A 23469-nucleotide genomic window follows, 5' to 3' on the forward strand; every position below is an offset into this window, starting at 1 on the left:
CCGGCCCAACCCTAAAATTTATATATTATTTTTATATCACTAAACCCTAAAACATCACCAATGGTCACTGAGTTATGACTTATTCGACACTTAACTCACTGTATTTTCAACAATATCACTTAACTCACTCAGTTTTACATCCGTCTTTCACTTAACTCATTGTCGTTAATTTTGTCGTTAAAAGCTATTAAAATTGAGGGTATATTTGTCTAAACACTAAAAAAATGCATTTCTAACTTCAAAAAAAAAAAAAAAAGACAATTTTTTTTTTCAAATTATATTTAAGTTAAAAAAATCATTTGTTATTAGAAATCTCATAAATTTTAAAAATTGAAAAAAGTCTAATAAATGTAAATTGAGGGTATATTTATCTAAACACTAAAAAAATGCATTTCTAACTTTTTTTTTTTTAAAAAAAGACAATTTTTTTCAAATTATATTTAAGTTAAAAAAATCATTTTTTATTAGAAATTTCAGAAATTTTAAAAAATTGAAAAAAAGTCTAATAAATGTAGTTTTTTTTTAAGTTAAAAATGATTTTTAAGTGTTTTGACAAATATACCCTCAATTTTAACGGCTTCTAACGGTAGAATTAACGGCAGTGAGTTAAGTGAAAGACGGATGTAAAACTGAGTGAGTTAAGTGATATTATTGAAAATACAGTGAGTTAAGTGTCGAATAAGTCATAACTCAGTGACCATTGGTGATATTTCCCCTATTTTCTATTACATAGGCTTTGTTTTCTTTAACTATTATTTTCCTTGTTACACAACAATTAATATTGATAGATTTAGAGAGATAGTTAATTGAATATAACCACCTTAACTAAATTAATAAATGTTATAAGTTAATTTCTATATATATATATGTGTGTGTGTGTGTGTCTGTATGTGTGTGTGTATATATATATATATGTATTAAATATGATCAACAAAAAACAATGAGTCTTGTATTACCTATATAATCATTGAGCCACATTTTGAGGAAAAAAATATAATGTATTTTTTTTTTTTGGTTATACAAAATAAGGCCCTTTTCCGCTTTTCGGCCCTATTTGGCCCTATTGGGAAGGCCGGCCCTTTCGGCCCTAGAGAATCGGGCTTTTTGGGCGGATAAGGGTTATCATATTTAAGCCCCGGCCCGACCCTACCCGGCCCTAAATTTTGTTGACTTTGACTAGGCCCGGCCCGGCCCGACCCTAAGCCCTAAAATTTAGGGTAGGGCCGGCCCTAGCCCGGCCCATGAGCTATTTGAGAGTATAGGGACCATCGAGATCGATTTTCAGAAAGAGGGACCAAACTGATTTTAGCCCTAAAGTTCAAGGGACTAAACTGAATTTAATCCTTATATTTTACTCAAAATAGCAAATGTAGCCAGTTTCCCAATTGCTTGTCATTGCTTTTTATTTGACTTTGGTGCATGCCAAGTGATTATTACAATAAGTTAAGCTTTATCGCTTGTATTCATATGGTAATATGGATAACACGAAGTTGGGGAGCAAGATTTAAAGTCATTTATCACCGAGCTGTGGATTGATGAACATGAACTGTATATAGATGGTATTATATATTGAGAGTCACATAATTACTTTCTCTTCTATAATCTTCGTTCAGCAAATGCGCCTGCAAATTGACGAAATTGTGATCCCATCACCCAATGGAACTTGGAACATTTTGATCGATGCGAGGTCAGCAGAAACCAATTTATTAATTAAACATTGCACATTGCCTCCATTCCCTTTAATTTGGCCTCTGGATCGAACATCTTCTTCAGGCAAAGCAACTGTCCCTCCCCATAGTGTGTTAGCATAAATTACCATCCCACTGACCTTAACCAGTTTCATTAGCCTCTTGTGGTAATTCCAGTAGTTGTTCTTGTCCGCATCAACAAATAAGCAAAGTCGAAACACCCTTCCTTCTCTGGCACAGACCACAACATGAAGCAGAATAACCAATTTTAAGCACTTGAAACTTTGAAAAGAACAAAATGAACTCAATATCTTATATGTTTACATTTTCCAAAAGTTTGTCCAGAATAGACAGAGCTGGGGACTCAATGAAGTCAATTTTGCGCTCAACACCGGCTTTTTTCATGATTGGCAATAAGCCTATTTCATATGTCTTTCTGTTCATGTCTATTTCCTATATATCACTTATAATGTTTTGCATTACATATCACTTATAGGAAATAGACATGAACAGAATTAAAGACATATAAGTGATATGTAATTAGTCCGATCCATATAAGTGTTATAATATTTAGTCCGATCCATTTCAGGGTTTGAGAGGTCAGGGAGCGCAATATAATTAGTTACACTTTACAAGAGCATAACTTTGATATTTGCTAGAGTTAATTCTGGACTAGCTTTCTGATTTCAGTTTTTTTTTTTTCCTCGTTGAGCGTTTACCACTCACTCAACCAAAATTGTTAATGAGATTGAAGTCATTGCAATCAAATATAAGCAAGAGAACGGGACTGATCGTAAAGTAAGTTGCGGCTAGTATCGCACAGTGACACTTTATTTGATTTTTTTTTTTTTTTGGTTATATTGGTTATTGGAGGAAGATCGAACCCTGCATACCCCAGTTTCTCACCCTCCTCTACCACTTGGGCTAACCCAAGGACTTTTTTGAATTATTGAATGCATGTAAGAAAGCAAGGTGCACTATGTCAAAAAGGTCTTCAGACGACAGAACTGTTCTGTCGTCTGAACGAACCAAAATGTGTCGTCTAGTACGATGTCGTGTCTTGGGCGTATCGAACGACAGAAGAGTTCTGTCGTCTGAATTTTCAGACGACATAAAAAATGTGTCTTCTGATGAGTTTTGCATTTTGGGAACATTGTGATCTGTTTCTTTAAAAGCATTCAAACAACGGTTTTGTATTGTCTGATAAACAAAACAATGACATATTTTTTGAAATACTATTCTGTGAAGCATATTGCAAGACTTATTTGTGTGGTCTGAATGCCCTTAAATAAGAAATATGAAGACTCATATGTAGTGTCTTCTCTCATACAACAACACTTAAAGGTTGTGCTAATTTACTTTACACGACAATTATATGTGGTCGTAAAGTGTATCAGAGGACAATTAAGTGTCGTTCTATGGTTGATTTGTATGACATTTAAGTGTTGTGTGAAAGATTTTTCAATTATACATATGTGATGTTGGGAAATGGTTTAGACAATAGATTTCTGTTATGTCAATCTCATTACGACGACAATTTACTGTCGTTTGAGATTATTTAGACGACAAATTTTTGTGGTCTGAATATAACAAGGACCACTAATAGTACGTGTTTTATATTGTCTGTAATCACGTCCAATCACACTTATTTGTTGTTGTTATACACTGTGCAGCTGCAACCACACATTTTGGTGTGCTTTTGTTGTAGCTTGCAGTTTGTGATGACACATTTTAGTAGTCCCCTGTACAATTGGTATGCATGCATTCTGGAAATTAAAATTGCCCATTAATGAAAGTATGAAACCATAAAATCCACATTCAAAATCATTCATTGCAATTTCCATTAATCCACTAGTATCTCATGTACACAAACTTAATCATGAACTTCAGTTCAAAATAACTCATATATACTAATCTGGATCTGAAGACAAGTCTAAATGCTTAATGAATGAAAAATTTCTACTAGACACAAGTTAATAAAGGAACTAGCTAGCTATACTGCTGTACTAGTTTCACAATCTGATCATGAACGGAATCACCCAAATCATAGAAGTGGTCATAGAAAACGGAATGGCCAGTGAGCTTGCAGAGACACAAACCTGCTGACCCATTGCAGAGACACAAATCTTTCTTGACCCCCATATAGACTTATGCTGCATATTACAAGAGCAACTAGTCTTCATTCTCAATGAGGAACAAGATATTGCAGAAAAAAGAACAAAAACCTTTGCTGCAAATCTGGTAGGTGGTCTACTCGTCTGCATTTAACTCATGTGCAGCTTAGTGAGGCATTTAACTCATCTGCAGAAAAGATACAAGCTACAAATAAAAGATCTACCTTAATTTATAGAAAAACATGACCAGCAGACCTCATAAAACTGTCATAGCCAAAATCTGTGAGCGGAAGGCATCAATCAAAGAGACATACCCTTGTCTTTGGAGATAAACGTTCCATAAGAGCTGATGCAGCATTTCCCGCATTATTCTCCTCTACAAAACTAATGGTTGAATTGATTATTAATAGGACAATAATCCCAACAAAGTCTTGCCAGTCAGGACCTTCACCTTGGAATATCATTTCATTCCAGAATAAGTTACACTTCATATTTAATTTGACCTGAATTGGAAGTGCATAGCTAGTTTAAGACTACTTACTCCCCCATTAGCAAGGACAAGTGCCATAACTACTGCAGCTTCCATAACCCATGAAGAGCCCGGATATTGTATATTCGTGGAGTTAATTTGAGTGAGCAATGAAGAGCCAAATAACCTTGTATTTCCAGCGCAACACTACGACAAACCAATCATCTTGTCAGTATTTAAAAAAAAAAAAAAAAACAATGGAAGTAAAAAAACGTCGAGTTCTGCGACCAAACCTGAAGAAAGACAAACTTCCATCTTGAGTACATGTCAGCAACACAGGGCCCCGAGCCAACAGAGAAAAACTTCGGGACTCCACAGTTGTGACTGGAGATTTCTGCCTGCTGCTACTTTGATGCCGATGAGAGCGGGATAATACTCCTGTGTGAGAATTCATACTGACAGAATATATAAACCCCTGCAACAAATTATCCAATAGACTACATCAGTAAAAGTTATGCAAGTTCATAAAAAAATATATATAAAAAAAAAAACTGCCAATGAATATAGGCCATTACACACCGTCCCATCTCCACAGAAAATGATCGGTCCAGTGTGAGCATGGTCCATAGCGGTAACTTGACTGTCAAATGATGTTTTATGAATGGTCCTCCCAGTACTGAAATTGAAAACATGGTATATCAATGCAGAAATACCACCTATCAAATCTAATCTATTAAATTACATATATCCAGGAAAGACCAACACTACTATAGGGAAATGAAAAATGGAGTTTTCATATGCTTCGGATAAAGAAAAATGAAAAATGAAAAATAGAAAATCAAGACAGCCATATCATTTTTTTGTTAGGGCTTTTGAATGCAATGCCAACTATGATTGTATTTCATTGCATACCAATACATGAGATTGTATTCAGTCAATCAACATCAATAAACTCTGTAGTTTAAAGCATTACAAATCTAGTTCCATATTAGTTTGAGATCCCGGATAATAAGTTAATAACAATACATATAATACCACCACAACATCATAATGTTAAGAATTTTGATCAGTTAAGGTCAGATGACTAACAGAATATATATCTATTTTGTACTTGAAAAAACATCTATGCAGTTCACCAGCTATTTAGCAACTTCAATTTGTTCACTAGTTCCATCTATCTATACTATTCTTTTGGTTGATGTGTCACTAGGGGGAAGAGGCAAAGGAATCACCTGCAAGAAACAAGGTATTCAATCACAAAACCATTTGAGCTATTTACGTTTACAACTCCAGTGACTTAAAAGATGGTTTGAAATTCAACTGTCTCACTAGAGCTGCTTCCAATACATAAACTGAACCCTTATAGCACAGAGAATAACTTTCTAAAAAGAGATTGTAAAAGGAAGAAGAGGGAGGGCAAAAGAACTTGCCATCATATCATGTTTACTGCAAGGCATGTAGCTTTAATGGTAGGGTAGCCTCAATGTGGTTAAGTTGCTATTATGGCCAGGACCATAGCCGCCATAACCAAGATTAGATCTCTGCTGGAAATTGCCAAATGTCTGCCAAAAAAAAAAATTTAATTAGATAAGCACATCCCCCAGCTATGACTTGTCACTTGGTAATCATAAATAAAAATTCATATAAATTGGCAAACCTCACTATCTGTCCTCATTCTCTCAGAAAACCTATGTCCATTTCTTGCTCCACGGTTAAGAGAACTACATTAAATTGTGTCAAAGAAATCATCCTTGTTATATGCAGGCTGCATGAAACAATCAAGAAAAGATAAATAAATTGTTAACAAATTCATGTCTTCAAACAAATAAAGAGTTACCATGTGAGGTAAGCCATTATCTACCATCCTTAAATACACTCTTTAGCATTTGGATATTGATGGCCAGAAGCAAAAATAGAAGATGACTTTTGTTTCAAGCTCACAAGCAAAGTTGAACCAAATCTATGATGTAGTATTATAACATTAACATTAAAGCACATAGATTATTTTTAAGCAGCGAGATTTAATATTTTTCTCCTTAATTGATTTTCAGCCACAGAAATGGAAGAACAAGATCAAGGGACTAATGTGTTGAAGTAAATAGGGGGTACATATTAACAAGAACTGCAGTTTCAGGCTCAGTTTCAACACTAAACTTACTGCGAGCTTCCTGCATTTAAAATTTATACATGACAACTGACAAAAGCTGAAAACGTCAAAGTACAATAGCCAAATTGAAAGTAAGATGGTAAAATTCATTAGAAAACAGTAACTAAATTGGAGTCAACAAGCTTGTGTGGTTTGAATTAGAAGAGGGACATGGACCTTTGAAAAATGATATTCTTAAATGATGATAGAAAGTTTTGAAATGTGTCGAAGTGTTATAATACCAGGAGATAATAAAATTCCAGAAGGCTGTGCAAATGATATGTGTTTATCGATTATCTCCTTGCAAGAGCTCTCTTCACCAATAGCACTGAACAAGAGTTGTAACATAATCATGCAATAGACAGTTAGAAAAGAACAAGGATTAAAAATATAAAGTGAGGTGTAAATATCTCAATTGAATTGAATATGTTTGCTATAGCAACTAGGATAACTCTGAGAGAGCTATAGCAAACATATTCAATTCAATTGAGATACTTACACCTCACTTTATATTTGTAATCCTAGTTCCTTTAAAACTTCCTTCATTTTCCCTAAACCCTTGATAGCAATAACAACTATTTGGACTAAAAAGGAATCGAGGTTCAAGTTATTAAAAAATGGTACCTGTACTCTGAACTAACTTCATGAAGTGATTTACAGTCCTCCCATTTAGAAGATGGAGTTATCTCCTGTAAAAAATAATGAATCAGATTGATGAATAAAGTGTGTCCTTCTCTTCACCTCCTAAAACAGGATATGTAGGAAAAATGGCAATAGTGCAGGAAAAAAAGAGTATAAAAAATATAACACAAAAAATCTTAGGTTGGCACACAACCTGCTGCACCTTGACCTTGATAGAAGATAAGAGATGAAAGAAATCATCTGCAAGACGTTTACACCTTTTAGCTTCTTTCTCCTCCTTTTCCTTCACGTGTTCCATTAGCTCCTCAAAAACTAAACTTCAATGTTCAGAAGCAAATATTGAAATTAAAAATTCAGTTTGCAAATGAAATTTCTAGAGCTGCCACAGCTTGTAGTGCATGTTTCATGAATCAAAAAAGACTAACTTTAATACAGTATGCTAAAGATCAGTGCGTGAGTCAAAAACATATGTCATTGTGAAAAACACATACCAGTAAAATAAGGGATGGGGAGACATTGGTTGTGGGATCTAATTACAGCAGCTCGCAGCCGCACACAGGAGTCATGGACCTCTTCTACATTTTGGTTGCAGAGCACATGCTAAAGTCATCCTTGCTTAGCTTGGACTCTTCACTTTTAGTAAGACACTGTTAAACATTAAGGTTTTTATTCAAACCTTCATACAAAAATATATGAAATTCAGCAACAAAAAACCCAATCAAAAGCACAAATTGACACAGCTAATAGAAGCCCAAAATATAGAACTGAAAAAAAAAAAACAAAACAATCAAACACGTCTCTTTCGAAACAAGCCCAGGCGCAAATAACACAGATAATCAAAATCTTCTTGAAATAGAGGGAAAACATATATAATGAGCAATAGAACGAAAGTGATAAACTAAAACCATTATCTAATAACTATATATATATATATATATATATATATATATATATAACGGAACTAACTGTGGGAAGAAAAGAATAAGAATTAAGTATATAAAAAGGTCTAACTCATAGATAGAAAATCAAATAGGCTTCAAAATCGGGTACGGGATATCACACCAAGTCGTCTTCATGTTCCCAGAGGTTCTTGAACAGGAAAAACCAAAATGATTAAGTATGATAATGGAAAAGCAGAGAGACCGACAAAAAAAGAAATCAAACAAATTCAAACCCATCATAGAATACCTAGGATGATCAGTTTACTCAATTTCTGTTGGAATCGAGCATCAATTTCTTCCCGTCTCCTTCTTCTTCTTCTTCCTCTTCCTCCTCTTCTTCTGTTCTTTTCGTCTGTTTCAACAAAATTCCAAAGCAAACTGGCACCAAGACAAGAGTCAATGAACCTTCACCGTTCCGCCGCCGTCTACTGTCAAGGAGGGTGACACAGAGAGAGAGAGAGAGAATGAGTGAGAGAGAGAGAGAGGTCTGGGTTTTCAGTAATCGGAACACCGAATCAAGGATAAAAGGAAAAATGATATTCAATCGCCCCATCCCCAAATAGAAACAGAAAAAACTGAATCGAAATCAAACACTAAAATCGATTGAACCCAGTTGAAACCCAAAACTAAAAAACGATTGAAACCCTAAATTGCTTACCGATATCTAAATCGAAAATAGATCTACTGGTCGCTGCAGAGCTCCATTAATCTGGACGTGAAAGACGAAGTAGAGACTAAGGTTGATGAATCGAGAAAGTGAGAAGATGAAGGAGAGAGTGAGGATCGAAATATGACAGAGCTAACTGAGAAGGAGAGAGCGAGGCTGGTGTTTGGGCTTTTGCGGGTTAACGTTCTAGGTCGAGCTGAGAAGGACAGATCGAATTGAAAGTGATTTAATTGCGAGGGATATATGTCTGTCAAATAGCACAAGTCAAATAGCACAAGTCAAAATAACTTCGGAAATTTTAAAACAACCCCAACATTTAGACAACATTTAAATGTTGTCTGAATGTCACAATATTTTCTAGTCAATTAGGGTGTGGCTATTTGAGAGGGAAAATGCTCAATCAACAATTTGGATATCCCTCCAAATTTGAGATAGGAAATCACCACCTTCTACAACTACACAAATGTGTTGTCTGAATGCTCACCATTTTTCCAAATTAAACTAGTATGGTTTTAGTGTATATTCAGACGACAGAAAAGAAAATTATGTCGTCTGAAAAACTCAGACGACATAAAACAAAACTTATGTCGTCTGATGCGTGTCGTCTGAAGGCCTTTTTGGCATAGTGGTGATTCACATTACCATCATCGATCCATCAAGCAATCTGAATATTAAACCTTGAAAATGCCTGATTTTTAATCACTGAGTGTTGTCATCGAAAGGAATAGAGGATTAATAGATGATTGATGCCTTTGACATTTTGAGCATATCCAAGGATTATCTTTTACCAATTATAGAGAGCGGTCTTTACCGGATATTGATAAATAACTAGCCCACCAGTCTCAATCAGCTCACATTAGCCTTTTTCGGTAATAATTTCAATAGTTTATGAACAACCAATCTCAAGAGGACATAGACAATAGAGACCCTACACTCGTTCACGCCTTTGATGTGAGGGTAAGTGCTCAACTACTGAAGCTAGCTACAAAACTCCACAAGAATAAAGCGATCCATGATTATTCACTCATAAATATTTAGCACAACAAACTCAGCAAACGCGCCTGCAAATTGTGATTCCATCACCCAATGGAACTTGGGACATTTCGACACGAGGGTCAGCAGAAACCAATTTGTTAAACTCAATTGCACATTGCCTCCATTTCCTTTCGGCCTTTGGAACATCTTCTTCAGGCAGAGCAACTGACCCTCCCCAAGTGTGTTATCATAGATAACCACCCCACCAATCTTAACCCAGCTTCATTAGCCTCTTGAGGTAGTTCCGGTAGTTGTTCTTGTCCGTATCAACAAAAGCAAAGTCGAAACTTCCTTCTTTCTCTGGCTGCAAACCACAACATGAAGCACAACAACCAATTTCAAGCACTTGAAACTTTGATAAGAAAAAAAGAAAAAAAAATGAATTGATTGAATTCAATATCTTATATGTTTACATTTTCCAAGAGTTTGTCAAGAATAGGCAGAGCTGGAAACTCAATGAAGTCAATTTTGTCCTCTACACCGGCTTTTTTGATGATTGATAAGCCTATTTCATATGCTTTCCGGTTTATATCTATGGCTGTAATCTGCATTGATGCTTGACAAAAAGTTATATATATATCAGTTCTAGTGTTCCCTAACCAGATTGGGAGTATGGCAAACATTTATATTCCGGTATAATTATTACCAAGTTGGCCATCAACTGACCTGCATCAGGTGCAGTACCTATTATAACCCGAACAAGAAAATGCTAATTAATTAGACCATTCTAGTTTAGTTCTACATATATAGTACAATCATTTTGATATAAGTACTTACCTTGGGTGACTTGCAGTAGCAATTCTTATTTCATTGAGGGCATTTGGTTCTCTTGGGAACACACTAGTCTTCAGCATACACTGTTGCACATCAATGACAAGTCTAATTTAGTAGTTGTTATTATTATAATTATTCTTAAATACACAAAGATGTTCCAAATCCAAGCACCTCATATAACTCCTCACTCTGTAATACATTTGGTTTATTGGTTATCACTTGCTTTCTGGTGCAATGCACAAGGATTCTGAATATATAATAGTAACACAAAGAATATTGTAATGGGAATCAGGGGAGTTATATAAAACCAAGTAACAAAGAAAACCACACGAGTAGTACTATTGCTATCATGATTATTTTGATACCTAAGTCTATACAGACCTCCTAGCTAGGCTTAGATATCAAACCAGCAAGATGATACTTGCACAACCGGGGTAGATGCATGGGAAGAACTGTAGACGGTGCATCCAACCGAGATTACATGGCTCAAACTGGCTGGCTTTTCATCAGACAATGTACATACATAACACCTGCCGGCCATAATCAGCACTCATACTTAACTATGTCACCTTGTCTAAATGACTTCAACGGTGTGACCCCTGGAAACACAGCAAGACAACCTTCATCGGCAAGACAACTCCAGGCCTAAATATGCCTCGACGCGCCGACACGCGCCACCCAAAGTTGTCTATGCAGAAAGGACCAAAACTCAGCAAACTGAAGCATATCAGTCTCACATCGAAAACAAGAGTGAGGTAATTCACTATTTCACCTATAAAAGGTCAACTTCTCTCTCTGCATTCATTACGCATTTAATAGCTATCTACCGCTACATTTGTCAATACAAGTACATCGTCTAACTTTAGCATCGGAGGAGCGAAGACCGCCAACAGCGGTCTGCCCTCTTGACGCCGTTGTATTTCTCTTGACAGATTAGCGGGATTTCGGGAACTCTATACATGTCGGAAGATTGGACCCTAGTCCACGTTATCGGAAGCCGACATCATATGGCGGTATTCTGAGCATTAACAAAGCAGTAGTACAATAATCACTCATGCAAATTAAGCCAAACAACACGAGTCACAAGATATAACATCTAACCCTTACGTAGAAGATAGAATACCTTCGTTACTTACAGAAGTACAAAACTATTTAACAATCATCTTTTGCACATGTTTAGAAGGAAAGAAGCGGGACTCGATCACACAGTGACATGTAGCACTCAAAGTACTTGACATTGGGCAAAGGCTAAGTTCTTTTATCAAGGGCAGCTTGTATTGAACAAATGAAGTTAGGTTTCATCAAGGGCAACAACACCAAGCATATATCGCCTAAGTTCTTTTATAATCAGCAACAACAATCACTTCTAAATATTGAAGTGAATCAAATCCTATCAGAGGATAATGTAGCGGACTTATTCACCTAAATCCACCTTCGAGAAACATGTGAAGAGCATCGGATTGAGAAAGTTATCCGAACTTCCATGATTGTAGCAATCAGGGGGAGATATCGACATCAGGGGGAGTTATGATGTCTACATGTTCGATCTCGAAGAGTGAAGGACGTGTTGTACTCTTTTTCTCCTCCTCGAAGTAGTTTTTGTCCCACAGGGTTTTTCACTCGAGCAAGGTTTTTAACGAGGCAATGGATGAAGCGTCACCACCAAGTTTGAGCGGCACAAGGGGGAGTGTTGAAGGAAAATCGACTTAGTGTGCCTTATCAAACTAGGAATAGTTTCGTGGTTGTAATAGGAGAGAAGGTTCTAGAATTCCTAGTCCTACTCGGATTAGTTTTCCTTGTAACATTAGAACATGTACTTTGTAATCTCTATATATAGGGCTCCTATTCTCAATAATGAAATACAATTCTCTCATCAATCTCTCTCAAATATATTATCCTTAAACAATAATTAAGCAAAGTTAATCAAATATGGATGGGAGAAAGTTTTTGTGGATTATGAACTCAAGAGAACCCGTTGATTTGTGCCATATCTCGCCTCCATGTATCTAGAAAGAACAAGGAAGTAGACAACATAGAAGGTTGAACAATGATGGCAAAAATGGGCTTTGGGATTCAATACTTAATATACCACATGGAGGCGAGATATGGGCGCAATCCAACGGGTGTCTTGAAAGTAGACAACACTCACAACATAGAAGGTTGAACGAGAATGGCAGAGATGAGCTTTGGGGTTCAATACTTCATATATATAGGCGTCAATAACCATGGCTAGTTTTTACTTTTATTGCTTGTATTAGCCAAAGTGTGTGACTACCCATTTCTTTTCAGTACTTATATAGGAGCACCACTTAGAGCAAGTTCACCCGTTGGGTCACCGGGTCACCTACTATTCACTGCTTTTTAGTGTATATTTTCATTCTCTGTGCCACGAAATACACTGTGCCCGTGACCCAGGGCACGAAATACACTGTGCTCGTGACCCAGAGGGTGAAATTAACACTAAAAAGCAGTGAATAGTGGGTGACCTGGTGACCCAACGGGTGAACTTGCTCTTAGAGCGCCCTTATGGCAAGCTTTTAGTTTGACTGTGCTTTGTACTAGCCAGAGTGTGTAGTCACCCGTGTCTCTTCAGGACTTCATATATAGCAAGGTACCGACCTCTCATCAACGCAATTATACAAGGTGGGCCTTGGGGGTTTTTTACTGCTTCACTATGCCAAAAAAGCCTTCAGACGACATATCAGATCTGTCGTCTGATGAAGTAAAAATCTGTTGTCTAGGTGGCTGCCGTCTCTAAGCCACTCAGACGACAGATATTCTCTGTCGTTGATAATGCACTCAGACGACAGATTCAGTTTAAGGTACTGTCGTCTGAAGTACCTAATATTGAAGAATCGGGGTCTATCTGTCGTCTGAAACATCATACCACTACATATGAATGTTGTTGGAAATTCACTTCATCAACGGATTCAAAAAATAACTGTCGATGTAGTTAATGTAAGATGACGGAGTTTTTGTTGTTTCTGTCGTTTGATTGAACCAATATTAAGCTTAGTTGATGCTTCTGTAGTCTGATTTAAAGCACAATGACAGTTATATGTCGACTGATTTCGTATGCAACAACATTTATACCGTGAGTTATGTTGTTTGAGATTTGTTTGGACTACAGATAATTGTGATTCTTGTGGTTAGATTTGATTTCCAACTACAGTTTTAGTTTTTTTTTTATGTTGTTTGAATGTCACTTGGAGTATAGTCTTACTCAAATTTCTGTTGTCTGAAGTAGTATTCAATCTCATTTTTCTGTTGTTTGTTTGGACTTTCAACCATTGTTTTAGTTATGTTCTGTTGTTTGAGTGTTAATAGAAATACAGGAGCCATTTAATTCTGTTGTTTGAGAGTGATTAAAAGTATACTTTTATGTTGTTTGAAGTAGTTTGAAACAATAGATGAACCACCTAATTATGTTGTCTGAGAGTTGTTTGACCTCTACTTTTATGTTGTTTGAAGTTGGTAGAAACAACACATCAACCACCTACTTCTGTTGTCTGAGAGCTCTTTGAACTCTACTTTTATGTTGTTTGAACTTGGTAGAAACAACAGATGATCATTTGTTTCTGTTGTTTCTATTTTCTTGATACAACATAAATTGTGAAACCTGCATATATCTGTTGCCTTTCAACCATTTCAACATCATTCATTTACAATCATCAAAACCATAAAATTGGACTAAAATCAGCATTCACAATGATGCCTACGTTTCATTGCATCAACATCATCCAAAATACAATCCATAGTTCCAACTCTAAACCTAGTCAACAGTTACATAATGATCGAGAGAACCAAAAAACCATCTTATCTCGATCATTTACCTAATATTGCACCAAGTCAAAAACTTATAAGGTAAAGAAAGAGTAGCTAGGCAAAGCAACTGCATGCATAATTTAGGTTTATCACGTCCATAAAAAAATGGCTTCTTACGAAATATATGTATAGAACAAGGCTCAAGCATAAGCATCACAAGACAGCAGTTCAATTCTTGACATGGTATCAAATTATGAACCTCCTTGCCATCTGCAAGTCCAAAGAATAGTCATAATCTTGTAAATCAACAAGAAGCTCAGAACCTTTGAAATACCTGCGAAGTGTGCCATCAGGGAACAACATAAGGTAATGAACAAAAACAAACTGCATATACCAAAAATGAAAGCCAATAGGTTTCAAAGTGCTAGTTCAAATGTAGGTGTAGTTCAAATGCTTTCTAAGTACTTGGCAAAACACAGTACAACACCTTCTCGAATATTAGTGATGATTTCTGCACATTTTGAGAGATATTATTGATCAGTGCTGAAGATTGACAACAATAATTTTCTCTAGTTCTTCCACAACATGGTCAAGTTCCTGCCAACGTGCTTTACCAATGGTTGTAGCTGTCAAATCACTACCATCTCTACCCAGCGTGGTCACTGCACATTATCTCCACCCCTGCAACCAGAAAAATTAAGGGTGGCGTTAACAACTAGACCCTTTTTAGGAAGAAAATACATGTAAAATTTGGTCTGTTTCAGAAAGACCTTGATCAGATCCATGACCTCTAGGATAATAGAATCAGCCCTACTCCACCTCATGGAAGTAAACATCTTATTATTGATCCCATTAGTCATTCATAGTTACAATTGATGAATATAAAATCTAGAATTCAAAATCTAATTAAAGACTAAGTTACTGAAGAAAGTAAGGAATTTTCACTCTGTTAAACATATGGACATATTATTATACCTGCACAGCTGCTACTGAAGCCAACAATGCTTCACATTTATCAAGCATGGCTTTCTCCATTCACTCCCTCCATCTGCCCATATAAATATAAAGTTAACAAGAAATTACACAAAAGCAAACAAGAAAGACACTCATCAGTAACCAAGGCAGTTAGTATTCAGTAACCAATTAGTAAATCAGTTTCAAACTCTTTAGAGTCATAGGAACAAGTTTGAAGTTTTGAAATTGAGCAGCAGTTCAACTCTAGAAGAGTGCGCTGGGTTAGCTTTCGTTTGGTTCCTCTAGATAGACACTCATCTGCAAGATGCATCCAAATTTGGTCAATTTGGAAAACTACGCAAGTCCAACAAGGCAGAACATACCAGCAACTAAAACAACAATAATAATAATAATAATAATAATAAAATTAAAATAACCCTCTCTCTCTCTCTCTCTCACACACACACACACACTGTTACATTGGTATAAATTACTTCAGTTTGTAGTTCTATACAAATGGATCTACTACATGTATAGCACAAAAACACACTTACAACAGAGAAACCAAAAAAAGGAAAGAAAAGATAAATATAGCAAGTATTGGTAAAAGTAACAAACCTCACTATAAACACATACTGCTTTATTGTAGCAAGGAACTCCTTGACTCCTCCGTTGTAGAAGTACAAAGGGGAAATCGGAAGTCCTGTAAGACTTCATTTCAGACCATAAATAGAAATAGAAACAAACATAGAAGAGTACATAGGTTCAGATAGAAGCCTAAATAGATCAATTAGCAGAACATAGGTACCTAGCAGAAGAAATACTAAATTGATGATGAACTTAATAGAGTATGTTTAGTGAAAGTGAAGCTAAAACTAAGTGGAATAAGAAACAACCAATGGTTCCTATACACTTAATATCTCTCTTTATTTCATTCTTAGCATAGCTAGTCACTTTCTTATAGGGTATGCCCAAGGTACTGTTTTTACAGTGTTCATTGTATTTGAAATGAATCACTAATAACAGACTTAATAAGGCTATGGAATCTTGGGCTAGAGCATGAGTTCGTTTCTTCTACTTAGCAGACCTACTCCCAACTTGGTAATATGGTCTGAGAACCCCTTATAGTATAAAAAATTCTATCTACACCACCACAACCAAAAACCAAATTCAACAAAATTAATACAGTAACAAACAAAAAAGAACTCAAACTAAACAATTAACCAGGTCCAAAGCTCCAGAACCTTTCTCAAAAACCCTAGCTTCCGAGTTTTGCCCTTTGTACGGAATCCACGTCTACAATTTACACCAAAACCAAATACATAAACAAAACTCTTCAAAAACAATAACAATTTCATATCCAAATGATCATAATCGAACAATTCATACCATGAATAGAGCAGAAAAGGATAAGAGGTAATAAGTTTCACATAACATACAGAAAAGGAAGAACAAAACTCAATATTTTTGTAAGAGAAAATGGAAGTGAAGCTGACCAGTAACAATAAGCAAGCCAGATAAAAGTTGCTTATGAAAAACAACTCTCTTTCCCTTAAAACTTTCGGCCAATACAATCAACACTTTCCCGGGTGTAATACTCGCCCTAGAGAGAAATTGAAACCAAAATCAGACAATTGAAAGCACATCAAAACCACAGATTGGCTCTCCCTTTCTCATTCAAAGTACCATATCTGAAACAAATAATTAAGTTAGGTCCAGTACAAATAAGCACCCTGAAACAGAGAGGGAGCAAATTTTTGCACAAAATATGCACCTTCTTTTCCAAGTTATAGACACCATGGTAGCCACGCATCTCAGACGGAATTAACAGTTTCTGCATTAACCAAAACCAGCACACACACAGTTTATCCTTCAAATCAAACATCAGCCATATAGTTTATCCTTCAAATCCAACTACTTCAACACACCCTATCTCATGCACAAAACCATAATTTGTCAAAAGATAATGAAGAGAATAAAGGGATACGTCACTTTCTTCTCTCTTTCATCAAATTGATTGAAAACAAATGACAAGGGTATCAATTAAACTTTGAATACCTAGCAGACTGCTTCCAACTGATACAGTCATGAATCATTCAAATTTACAAACTGCAATTGAAGAAGAAATCAACATTAAATGGAAATCAAATTATCAAACCCATTTCTAACTACCCAATCAGTATCATTACCTTAATTAAAATCAACATCAAGTGATCAAGATAAAAAATTCAAAAGGAAATTGAACCCGTTTCTAACTACCCAATCACTCAATCAATTTCATTACCTTAATTAAAATCAAGATCAATATCAAATGATAATCAAAGCCATTTGAAATTGAACCCATCAGAAACTCAGAAGAGAAGAAGAGGAGGACTGGAGGAGGTGAGGAGCCGAGGAGAAGAAGAAGACGGAGAGGGAGAGAGATAGTGAGATACCTGGAGGCGGAGCTCGGAGACCGGACAGGCGGAGATAGGTTGCTGGTTACAGCCTTGCTCGTTGTGTTCCGTGTTCGGGACTCGGGAGTGCTCCAAGTCTCCATTCTCCAACCTCGAGTTCAAGAACAACAATAAAATTTTCAGCAAATTTCAAACACCCAAATCGAAATGAACCCTAAACCATCCCCAAATCCATAAAACCAGAATAACACCCAAGTCTATTTCAACCACCACATCTCTAAATTGATATCACAAATCTAATTTCAAAGGAAACCCCAAATCGATATCTCAACGAAACCCTAAAATCCAACACAAATCAAGGTTGAAATCCTAACACGAAGATTGAGACTTACCGTGCAACAACAGTATACTTTGTAAAATCGGATCGAAGAACTCCACCAACAGTGTCTTCTTGACCTAGATCGGGGAGAGGTTGATCGATGAGACTCTTCTGTGTAAAAAACCTAGATCAGGGAGAGAAGAACCATAATTGGGAAAGGGAAAGGATGTTGCTGATCGGGGGAGAAGAACCAGAATGGGAGCTGCAATTGCTTAATTGGGGTCTAGCTCGCGGAGAAGGAAAGAAGGCTTATGTTTTTTTAACCAAGTGTTTAGAAAACTCGGGGTCTAGCTCACTTAAGTTTTAGTTCAGCCAAAAACTTTTTTTGTCCAAACAAGGAGAAATAATTTCTCCATTTACTCAGACAACAGAATTCTGTTGTCTGAATTTTCTAAATTACAACAAACTTGTAAAAGTTGAACTTGTATTGATTTTCATACCATTCAGACAACAGAAATAGTTAAAACTATTGTCTGAAGACGTTGAAAAAAATCAGAAAACAGAAAAAACGTCTTCTGTCGTCTGAGGGGTATGGTATGAAGCATTTTTTGGCATAGTGCTTGTACTAGCCAATGTGTATAGTCACCCATGTGCTTTCAGTACTTCATATATAGCTAGGTACCTACCTCTCATCAACGCAATTATACAAGGTGGGCGTGGGGTTTTTTTACTGCTTGTACTAGCCAATGTGCGTAGTCACCCAAGATGGGGGTCTTGATGTGTCATTAAATAACCATGACTAGCTTTTAGTTTTACTGCTTGTACTAGCCAATGTATGTAGTCACCCACGTGGCCACGCCTTTTCAGTACTTCATACATACAAAGAGGGGAAGAGGTGGGGGTATTGATGTAGGGGTGCCCAAGCATTTTTCATTTTTGGCTTTACCTTCATTATAATGATTTTCTCTTGATATTTGTAGTCCTTAAGTCAAACAAACCTAAATGGAATACACCAATCTGTCTGTTGTAGCTGCTAATTAGTTAAACATACAACGAAATTTTGGTAAAAACAAAAAAGACCAAATGCCTATTTGGCCGCACACCTTATAATTGGCTCGGATTATGTTAAATTGGTCAGATCATCAATTTGCCAAAACTTTATAATTTCTTGTCATTGCTATTCAAATCTGTCTAGTGGTACCCTTTGCCAAAAAAAAAAAATCTGTCTAGTGGTACCGGTGTGCAATATAATGAGATGAAAATAACTGTGCTCAGTGAGATTAGGTGAGTCACTTCACTCACTTGGCATCGAATCTAGAGCAAGAAGAAGAAGAATGCATGTGTTGAGCTACTCTAGAAGATGAAAAAAACATGTTTTGAGCTGAAATTGAATTGAGCTACGTAGCTTTTGATGCAACATTATTAACCATGGCCAGCTTTTACGGCTTGTACTAGCCAATGTGTGAATTGACGTTAACATATGTACCATCAACCTTCTAGTCATCTACCCACCTCAATAAAAGCTTTTACCAATATGAACCAATTCAATTCAGTCAACAGATGGTTGTGCAATATCTCATTCCATATATCTGTCAATTATTTCTTTACTTGCCCATGTTTTGATTTATAAAGCTGGGTTTAGTGCCCGTTTGTTAATGCATTAGCTAATTTTTATTTAATAAAGAGAAAAAATTAGAATCAGGTACAATAATTAATGTGCAAGTTAATAATTGTAACCCTAGTTTTGCATATTTCCTGATGGTGATGATGGTAAGACCGTAAAAAGAGACACTAAACTAAAGAAACGGATTCTACACACAGACATTGCTCTATTATTTTAATATCGAAATAATTGTAAGGTGAATGAGATAGTGAAATGTGGAAATGGTCCATAAGATGGTGAAAGGTGAATGAGATATGTCACTACTACGTTATGGGTGACAAAGCACTGAAAATGAATAGCGATTGAGTTAAACTGAATCGATTTACAAAGTTTCTGTAACTGCTTGTCATAAAGTCTGTGAATTGCCACAAAGATTTAACTGCAAAAGCTCATAAATAAATAATAATAAATAAACTGCAAAAGCTCAGTGGTGTGCTAGATATGCAAGTCAAACTGTATGAGTGCTTTTTGGTTAGATTGGTAGAACTTATGTAAGTTTAAAGTTATGTACGTTAAGGAAGCATTATTGTCTTTACCCAACGCAACTAGGTTGTGCGTATCTCGGTTGTTCTTCAGCCAATCGGACCCTGGGGCCGCATTTGTTTGCCTGGATTAATAATGGGGAAATGATCATTTACCCAATTTCAGCTTACAAATTGTCTACTTGCTCCACTAACAGTTTTTTAACTCCATTTACCCAAAATACTCTAAGGAATTATTTCCCTAATACCCAATTAATTCTTTTTTTATTCTTTTTATTTATTTTTGGGACTTTTTTGCCCTCTCATTCTTTCTCACTTAGAGAGAGAAGTCATCCTCCACCTTGCTGTGCTCCGGTGACCAGTGGCCGACCGCGGTCTCCGGCGACCGGTGACCGGTCTCCTGCATCCAGTGACCGGAATCCGACAACCAGTCACCGGAATCCCGAATATGACTGCCGGACTAGTGACCGGATTCCGGCGTCTGAATTTATTACCCCCCAATAATCTTATTATTGCCCTCCAATAATCATATTATTGCTCCCCAATAAACTTGTTATTGGGGATCAATAATTAGTGAAAAATGAAGATGTTTTGAATTTTGAAAGTTTTCGGAGGTTTATCCAAATAAATAATTTTATTATTGCCCCCCAATAATCTTATTATTGCCCCAATAAACATTTTATTGCCCCTCAGTAATCTTATTATTGCCCTCCAATAATCATATTATTTGCCCTCAAGTGAATTGCATAAACTCCCAAAATCAAAATGAATACACTACAGACACAATTGATCAATTTATATGTTCAATTGTACAAGTTCACTTTTTTTTTTCTTCCCCATTCTCAGAACTCAAAGTATACCAAAAAAAAAAAAAAAGCTCTGGGCACCAGATCGGATCAACCAGGGACGAGACACTAGCGATTGCTCTCGGATAGACCGGATTTGTGAAATTGCAGGTGCGAAATCGCCAGACCTTGAAGCTGCATAATCGATTGGGTTTGGGACGAGAGGTAGATGGTGGAGTCGGGTTCACATGCACTCGGTGTTCGGGTTCGGGTTGTTCTCCTTCTTCCCTCTCTTCTTCGCCACCACAAATTTCCTCTCCCGGATCTTCTTTCGGGGCGACTGGAAAACCGGGTTCGGGTTGTTCAGATTCTTGGAACCTGATTTCTGGGACTTCGCCGATTTCAGGCCGGGAGAGACGTTGGGGTTCAGATTCTCAGAGCTTGGATCGAGAGCCGTGTTGTTCTTTGATCGGAGTCGCCGCTCTAGCGCTCTTGCTGATCGAGTCCATCGGAAAGTGACTACAATTGGGTTTTGATTAAGAAATTGGGTCTTTCAGATTTGGGTGTTTTGATTAAGAAATCGGAGAGGGGAGGAGGAGAGAGAGAGAAGAGATCGAAGAGGAGAGAGAGAGAGATATGATTGTAATTTATAAATTAAAATGAGGGCAATACTGTCAAACACTGTTAGATTGGGTAAATGGGGTTAAAAAACTCTTGCTGGAGTAATGTAACGTCCCGAACCCAAATTCACCCGTTTACTAGTCATTTGGACGGTAAACGACATTTACTTTCACTTTTACTTTCGGTTTAGTACCTTTAGTGGCCCTAAAAGTTGACTTTTTGTTCGGGTCAAAATTTGAGAAAAGTTTCTTCATGGAAGTTGTAGAGGACGTTAAACCGAGCGCGTGCATATGTGGTTCGTAAAAATCGGAGCTCGTATGCGATAGTTATAAGCGAAATAGTAAAGTTACTGTTTACAGTTACTGTTCATGGTAAGTTTCTATAAATAGCCAAGTTACTGTGGTAAGTTTCCATTTTTGGAAACTTACCCGGCCTTTTCTCTCTCTTCTCCCCCGACATTTTCTTCCTCTTCGGCCCGATTTCTTCTCCCTCCGGTTTCTTCCTTCTCCGGCCGACCCACGACGGAATCCGGGCACCGGCAGGTTCGCCTCCTCCTCCTTGTCACGCCTGGGGTGGTGTTTGGCTGTGGCTCGACCGGTGGAGCTCGGAATTGAGTTGTGAAGGTTACTGTAGCCGATCGGAACTTTCATCGATTTCCGGCGATTCCGGCCGTTTCCGGCCACGAAATTGGCATCGAAGGTTCGGTTTTCATCACTGATCATTTCCCCTATGGCCTTGTGTCACGATTTGTTGTGTAGAAGTCGAATTGATGAATTGAAATTTTAGGGTTCTTGAGAAATTTCTGGGCTTGTGTTCATCGGCCGAATTGGAGCTCTTTCAGGTAAAATTGGAACTTGTTGTAGTTGAATGAATGGTTGGGTGTGTTGAGTAGATGCTACTGTCCAAATTTGGTGGCCATCGGAGGTGGTGGCCGCCGGCGCGTGGGGCCCACGCGCCGCCACTGTTGGTGGCGCGTGGAGGCGTGTAGGGCAGTGTTTTAATTCCAGTTTTTAGCCCATTAAATTCTATAAATGTTGTAGAGCTTGTATGTGAAGTTTGGTGATTTTTGGAGAAACTTGGAATTAATTATGAATTTTTGAAGTTTAGGGTTTCGATTATCGAATTACGAGAATCCGACCGTCGGATATCTCTCGGTTCTGCTTTGGAACCTTTAAATTAACGAATTGGTATTAGTGGTATAATTTGAGCTGAATCCGAGGAGAATGGGAGATGTAAATTATGAGGAATTGAGTTTAGGAATTATATTAAATTGTTGAATAATTATTCACGGAATATAATCGTGTACAGGATGTCGTACCGAGCCCTGGCTCGATGAAGGAACTCGTATACGTGATCGTCGGAATAGTACTGTGAGTGGACTTTTGTTTTAAATAATGATGCATGCGTTTATTTCTTGAATTAATTCTTTATTTAATTATCGTATTACTTTTCAAGCGTATTATTTGTTTCCGGAATTTGATTATTGGTTTATCTCATGGATTGGCTTTCAATAATGATTTTCTGAGATGGATTATGATTTACCTCGGTCATGAATTTCGGATATTAATTCGTTATGCTCGGATTCGAGTTTGTGATTTATGTTGATTTCCGGAGTTTCATATTTAATTTCATTCATCGATTTGAGATTTCTGAAAGATTTTCGAAATGGGATTTCGATGGAATTATTTCTTATTTATTTTTTGAATATGAGTTTATTTTTGGTGTGGGACACGCCGTTAATTTATTGATCTTTCTTATTTATTTATCGACTTTCGGATTTTGGCATTGGGAATGCCTTGATGATGATTTTGGAATTGGTTTTGTTTCGAATTATGGAGATTATGATTTATTATTATTTCTCGCATTTTTGCTATTGATTTGAGATATTCTTGGCGTGTGGGACACGTCGTTGGAAATTCATTTGCGAGAGTTGGGGGAAGCTTTATGTATTTTGGATTTACTTGGTTTTCGGTTATGTTTCCCTGTGCCATACTGAGGGGTGATTTTA

General features: G+C 36.8%; 3 long non-coding RNA genes and 2 pseudogenes across 3 annotated transcripts; all 5 read right to left on the reverse strand.

Moving 5' to 3' along the window:
• Positions 1–1609: 1609 nt before the first annotated feature.
• Positions 1610–2647, reverse strand: LOC133731782 (probable caffeoyl-CoA O-methyltransferase At4g26220; annotated as a pseudogene).
• An 841-nt stretch (positions 2648–3488) lies between these two features.
• On the reverse strand, positions 3489–4679 carry LOC133706971 (uncharacterized). Its single transcript, XR_009845020.1, has 4 exons — positions 4565–4679; positions 4344–4478; positions 4117–4186; positions 3489–3989 (listed from the first exon to the last, which is right to left on the reverse strand). It is a non-coding gene; the product is annotated as an uncharacterized LOC133706971 (long non-coding RNA).
• A 578-nt stretch (positions 4680–5257) lies between these two features.
• Positions 5258–7374, reverse strand: LOC133732768 (uncharacterized). The gene is made up of 4 exons (XR_009857310.1): positions 7253–7374; positions 7042–7106; positions 5929–6036; positions 5258–5833 (listed from the first exon to the last, which is right to left on the reverse strand). It is a non-coding gene; the product is annotated as an uncharacterized LOC133732768 (long non-coding RNA).
• Positions 7375–9715: 2341 nt separating this feature from the next.
• Positions 9716–15276, reverse strand: LOC133731845 (probable caffeoyl-CoA O-methyltransferase At4g26220; annotated as a pseudogene).
• A 1170-nt stretch (positions 15277–16446) lies between these two features.
• LOC133738797 (uncharacterized) lies at positions 16447–17678 on the reverse strand. Its single transcript, XR_009860271.1, has 4 exons — positions 17631–17678; positions 17254–17304; positions 16970–17029; positions 16447–16798 (listed from the first exon to the last, which is right to left on the reverse strand). It is a non-coding gene; the product is annotated as an uncharacterized LOC133738797 (long non-coding RNA).
• Between the last annotated feature and the right edge of the window lie 5791 nt (positions 17679–23469).

Source organism: Rosa rugosa, chromosome 1, assembly GCF_958449725.1.
Source record: "Rosa rugosa chromosome 1, drRosRugo1.1, whole genome shotgun sequence".
NCBI classification, from domain to species: domain Eukaryota; kingdom Viridiplantae; phylum Streptophyta; class Magnoliopsida; order Rosales; family Rosaceae; genus Rosa; species Rosa rugosa.